Raw genomic sequence first — 7,080 nt, forward strand, 5'->3', positions numbered from 1 at the left:
TATCATCCCCTTTTCCTTTATGTGATTTAAACAAAATATCATCGAATTAGGCCGTTTTTCCACGTTTTTGTGAATTATCAGTTTATTGGTATTAATTCATTATATATACGATAAAAATGATGCAAACACATAATTGATTAGATAATAACCTTAAATACTTCATTTCAATCAACTATTTGTTTCTCGTTAAAATACTGAGTAAGATATTGAAAAGGGGAGAAGTTCGGTTTTTATTGCATATATCGACGTTTCAGCCGGAATAGAGCGTTTTTCGTGTACATCTTCCATCGGTAATATAAACGGAAAATCAGGAACATTTTAATTAATTCTAATTTAAACACATTGGTTTTTATCATTTGTATTGGAAACAACATTGTCATATGTCTCTTCTTGGATCTAAATAATACGATACCTCGCTCTATGATTTAAAGTTAAAATCCTCAAATATGGTTAAATAGTGACTTTTTTCACGTTTTTCATGTAGTTTGATATTTCGTAAATATATTCATTTTACCAATATTTTGATACTATTTCATGTAGTATCACGATATGTGATTTGGCCTTCAAATCTCAGAATCTCGCATAATATTGCATTTTAAGCAAGTTTTTTTGCATTTTGTTTCGTACGAAAAATCATCGAATTTAGCAATATTTTGACGTTTATCATCCCCTTTTCCTTTATGTGATTTAAACAAAATATCATCGAATTAGGCCGTTTTTCCACGTTTTTGTGAATTATCAGTTTATTGGTATTAATTCATTATATATACGATAAAAATGATGCAAACACATAATTGATTAGATAATAACCTTAAATACTTCATTTCAATCAACTATTTGTTTCTCGTTAAAATACTGAGTAAGATATTGAAAAGGGGAGAAGTTCTGTTTTTATTGCATATATCGATATTTTAGCCGGAGTAGAGCGTTTTTCGTGTACATCTTCCATCGGTAATATAAACGGAAAATCAGGAACATTCTAGTTAACTCTAATGAAAACACATTGGTTTTTATCATTTGTATTGGAAACAATATTGTCATATGTCTTTTCTTGGATCTTAATAATACGAAACCTCGCTCTATGATTTGAAGTTAAAATCCTCAAATATGGTTAAATAGTGACTTTTTTCACCTTTTTCATGAAGTTTGATATTACGTAAATATATTCATTTTTACCAATATTTCGATACTATTTCATGTCGTATCACGATATGTGATTTGGCCTTCAAATATCAGAATTTCGCATAATATTGCATTTCAAGCAAATTTTCTTGCATTTTGTTTCGTACGAAAAATCATCAAATTTAGCAATATTTTGATGTTTATCATCCCCTTTTCCTTTATGTTATTTAAACATAATATCATCGAATTAGGCAATATTTTGACGTTTTTCCACGTTTTTGTGAATTTTCAGTTTATTGTTATTAATTCATTAAATATACGATAAAAATGATGCAAACACATAATTGATTAGAAATTAACCTTAAATACTTCATTTTCAATCAACCATTTGTTTCTCGTTAAAATACTGAGTAGGATATTGAAAAGGGGAGAAGTTTGGTTTTTATTGCATATATCGACGTTTCAGCCGGAGTAGAGCGGTTTTACGTGTACATCTTCCATCGGTAATATAAACAGAAAATCAGGAACATTTTAATTAATTCTAATTTAAACACATTGGTTTTTATCATTTGTATTGGAAACAATATTGTCATATGTCTTTTCTTGGATCTAAATAATACGAAACCTCGCTCTATGATTTGAAGTTAAAATCCTCAAATATGGTAAAATAGGGACTTTTTTAACGTTTTTCATGTATTTTGATATTACGTAAATATATTCATTTTTACCAATATTTCGATACTATTTCATGTAGTATCACGATATGTGATTTGGCCTTCAAATCTCAGAATTTCGCATAATATTGCATTTTAAGCAAGTTTTTTTGCATTTTGTTTCGTACGAAAAATCATCGAATTTATCAATGTTTTGACGTTTATCATCCCCTTTTCCTTTATGTGATTTAAACAAAATATCATCGAATTAGGCCGTTTTTCCACGTTTTTGTGAATTATCAGTTTATTGGTATTAATTCATTATATATACGATAAAATTGATGCAAACACATAATTGATTAGATAATAACCTTAAATACTTCATTTCAATCAACTATTTGTTTCTCGTTAAAATACTGAGTAAGATATTGAAAAGGGGAGAAGTTTGGTTTTTATTGCATATATCGACGTTTCAGCCGGATTAGAGCGGTTTTACGTGTACATCTTCCATCGATAATATAAACGGAAAATCAGGAACATTTTAATTAATTCTAATTTAAACACATTGGTTTTTATCATTTGTATTGGAAACAACATTGTCATATGTCTTTTCTTGGATCTAAATATTAAGAAACCTCGCTCTATGATTTGAAGTTAAAATCCTCAAATATGGTAAAATAGTGACTTTTTTCACGTTTTTCATGTAGATTGATATTACGTAAATATATTCATTTTTGCCAATATTTCGGTACTATTTCATGTAGTATCACGATATGTGATTTGGCCTTCAAAACTCAGAATTTCTCATAATATTGCTTTTTAAGCAAGTTTTCTTGCAATTTGTTTCGTACGAAAAATCATCGAATTTAGCAATATTTTGACGTTTATCATCTGCTGTTCCTTTATGTGATTTAAACAAAATATCATCGAATTAGGCAATATTTTGCTGTTTTTCCACGTTTTTGTGAATTTTCAGTTTATTGGTATTAATCCATTATATATACGATAAAAATGATACAAACACATAATTGATTAGATAATAACCTTGAATACTTCATTTTCAATCAATTATTTGTTTCTCGTTAAAATACTGAGTATGATACTGAAAAAGGGAGAAGTTCTGTTTTTATTGCATATATCGACGTTTCAGCCGGAATAGAGCGGTTTTCGTGTACATCTTCAATCGGTAATATTAACGGAAAATCAGGAACATTTTAGTTAATTCTAATGAAAACACATTGATTTTTATGGTTTGTATTGGAAACAACATTGACATATGTCTTTTCTTGGATCTAAATAATACGAAACCTCGCTCTATGATTTGAAGTTAAAATCCTCAAATATGGTTAAATAGTGACTTTTTTCACGTTTTTCATGTAGTTTGATATCACGTAAATATATTCATTTTTACCAATATTTCGATACTATTTCATGTCGTATCATGATATGTGATTTGGCCTTCAAATATCAGGATTTCGCGAAATATTGCATTTCAAGCAAATTTTCATGCATTTTATTTCGTACGAAAAATCATCAAATTTAGCAATATTTTGATGTTTATCATCCCCTTTTCCTTCATGTGATTTAAACATAATATCATCGAATTAGGCAATATTTTGACGTTTTTCCACGTTTTTGTGAATTTTCAGTTTATTGGTATTAATCCATTATATATACGATAAAAATGATACAAACACATAATTGATTAGATAATAACCTTGAATACTTCATTTTCAATCAACCATTTGTTTCTCGTTAAAATACTGAGTAAGATATTGAAAAGGGGAGAAGTTCGGTTTTTATTGCATATATCGACGTTTCAGCCGGAATAGAGCGTTTTTCGTGTACATCTTCCATTGGTAATATAAACGGAAAATCAGGAACATTTTAATTAATTCTAATTTAAACACATTGGTTTTTATCATTTGTATTGGAAACAACATTGTCATATGTCTCTTCTTGGATCTAAATAATACGAAACCTCGCTCAATGATTTAAAGTTAAAATCCTCAAATATGGTTAAATAGTGACTTTTTTCACGTTTTTCATGTAGTTTGATATTTCGTAAATATATTCATTTTTACCAATATTTTGATACTATTTCATGTAGTATCACGATATGTGATTTGGCCTTCAAATCTCAGAATTTCGCATAATATTGCATTTTAAGCAAGTTTTTTTGCATTTTGTTTCATACGAAAAATCATCGAATTTAGCAATATTTTGACGTTTATCATCCCCTTTTCCTTTATGTGATTTAAACAAAATATCATCGAATTAGGCAATATTTTACCGTTTTTCCACGTTTTTGTGAATTTTCAGTTTATTGGTATTAATTCATTATATATACGATAAAAATGATGCAAACACATAATTGATTAGATAATAACCTTGAATACTTCATTTTCAATCAATTATTTGTTTCTCGTTAAAATACTGAGTATGATATTGAAAAGGGAAGAAGTTCTGTTTTTATTGCATATATCGACGTTTCAGCCGGAATTTAGCGGTTTTCGTGTACATCTTCCATCGTTATTATTAACGGAAAATCAGGAACATTTTAGTTAATTCTAATGAAAACACATTGATTTTTATCGTTTGTATTGGAAACAACATTGTCATATGTCTTTTCCTGGATCTAAATAATACGAAACCTCGCTCAATGATTTGAAGTTAAAATCCTCAAATATGGTTAAATAGTGATTTTTTCACGTTTTTCATGTAGATTGATATTACGTAAATATATTCGTTTTTGCCAATATTTCGATACTATTTCATATAGTATCACGATATCAGATTTGGCCTTCAAATCTCAGAATTTCGCATAATATTGCATTTTAAGCAAGTTTTCTTGCATTTTATTTCGTACGAAAAATCATCGAATTTAGCAATATTTTGACGTTTATCATCCCCCTTTTCCTTTATGTGATTTAAACAAAATATCATCGAATTAGGCCGTTTTTCCACGTTTTTGTGAATTATCAGTTTATTGGTATTAATTCATTATATATACGATAAAAATGATGCAAACACATAATTGATTAGATAATAACCTTAAATACTTCATTTCAATCAACTATTTGTTTCTCGTTAAAATACTGAGTAAGATATTGAAAAGGGGAGAAGTTCTGTTTTTATGGCATATATCGACATTTTAGCCGGATTAGAGCGGTTTTACGTGTACATCTTCCATCGATAATATAAACGGAAAATCAGGAACATTTTAATTAATTCTAATTTAAACACATTGGTTTTTATCATTTGTATTGGAAACAACATTGTCATATGTCTTTTCTTGGATCTAAATATTAAGAAACCTCGCTCTATGATTTGAAGTTAAAATCCTCAAATATGGTAAAATAGTGACTTTTTTCACGTTTTTCATGTAGATTGATATTACGTAAATATATTCATTTTTGCCAATATTTCGGTACTATTTCATGTAGTATCACGATATGTGATTTGGCCTTCAAATCTCAGAATTTCTCATAATATTGCTTTTTAAGCAGTTTTCTTCCAATTTGTTTCTTACGAAAAATCATCGAATTTAGCAATATTTTGACGTTTATCATCTGCTGTTCCTTTATGTGATTTAAACAAAATATCATCGAATTAGGCAATATTTTGCTGTTTTTCCACGTTTTTGTGAATTTTCAGTTTATTGGTATTAATCCATTATATATACGATAAAAATGATACAAACACATAATTGATTAGATAATAACCTTGAATACTTCATTTTCAATCAATTATTTGTTTCTCGTTAAAATACTGAGTATGATACTGAAAAAGGGAGAAGTTCTGTTTTTATTGCATATATCGACGTTTCAGCCGGAATAGAGCGGTTTTCGTGTACATCTTCAATCGGTAATATTAACGGAAAATCAGGAACATTTTAGTTAATTCTAATGAAAACACATTGATTTTTATCGTTTGTATTGGAAACAACATTGACATATGTCTTTTCTTGTATCTAAATAATACGAAACCTCGCTCTATGATTTGAAGTTAAAATCCTCAAATATGGTTAAATAGTGACTTTTTTCACGTTTTTCATGTAGTTTGATATCACGTAAATATATTCATTTTTACCAATATTTCGATACTATTTCATGTAGTATCACGGTATGTGATTTGGCCTTCAAATCTCAGAATTTCGCATAATATTGCATTTTAAGCAAGTTTTTTTGCATTTTGTTTCGTACGAAAAATCATCGAATTTAGCAATATTTTGACGTTTATCATCTCCTTTTCCTTTATGTGATTTAAACAAAATATCATCGAATTAGGCAATATTTTGCCGTTTTTCCACGTTTTTGTGAATTTTCAGTTTATTGGTATTAATCCATTATATATACGATAAAAATGATACAAACACATAATTGATTAGATAATAACCTTGAATACTTCATTTTCAATCAACCATTTGTTTCTCGTTAAAATACTGAGTAAGATATTGAAAAGGGGAGAAGTTCGGTTTTTATTGCATATATCGACGTTTCAGCCGGAATAGAGCGTTTTTCGTGTACATCTTCCATCGGTAATATAAACGGAAAATCAGGAACATTCTAGTTAACTCTAATGAAAACACATTGGTTTTTATCATTTGTATTGGAAACAACATTGTCATATGTCTTTTCTTGGATCTAAATAATACGAAACCTCGCTCTATGATTTGAAGTTAAAATCCTCAAATATGGTTAAATAGTGACTTTTTTCACCTTTTTCATGAAGTTTGATATTACGTAAATATATTCATTTTTACCAATATTTCGATACTATTTCATGTCGTATCACGATATGTGATTTGGCCTTCAAATATCAGAATTTCGCATAATATTGCATTTCAAGCAAATTTTCTTGCATTTTATTTTGTACGAAAAATCATCAAATTTAGCAATATTTTGATGTTTATCATCCCCTTTTCCTTTATGTTATTTAAACATAATATCATCGAATTAGGCAATATTTTGACGTTTTTCCACGTTTTTGTGAATTTTCAGTTTATTGTTATTAATTCATTAAATATACGATAAAAATGATGCAAACACATAATTGATTAGAAATTAACCTTAAATACTTCATTTTCAATCAACCATTTGTTTCTCGTTAAAATACTGAGTAGGATATTGAAAAGGGGAGAAGTTTGGTTTTTATTGCATATATCGACGTTTCAGCCGGATTAGAGCGGTTTTACGTGTACATCTTCCATCGGTAATATAAACAGAAAATCAGGAACATTTTAATTAATTCTAATTTAAACACATTGGTTTTTATCATTTGTATTGGAAACAACATTGTCATA

This window comes from Procambarus clarkii, unplaced genomic scaffold (genome assembly GCF_040958095.1).
Source record: "Procambarus clarkii isolate CNS0578487 unplaced genomic scaffold, FALCON_Pclarkii_2.0 HiC_scaffold_98, whole genome shotgun sequence".
Taxonomy (NCBI): domain Eukaryota; kingdom Metazoa; phylum Arthropoda; class Malacostraca; order Decapoda; family Cambaridae; genus Procambarus; species Procambarus clarkii.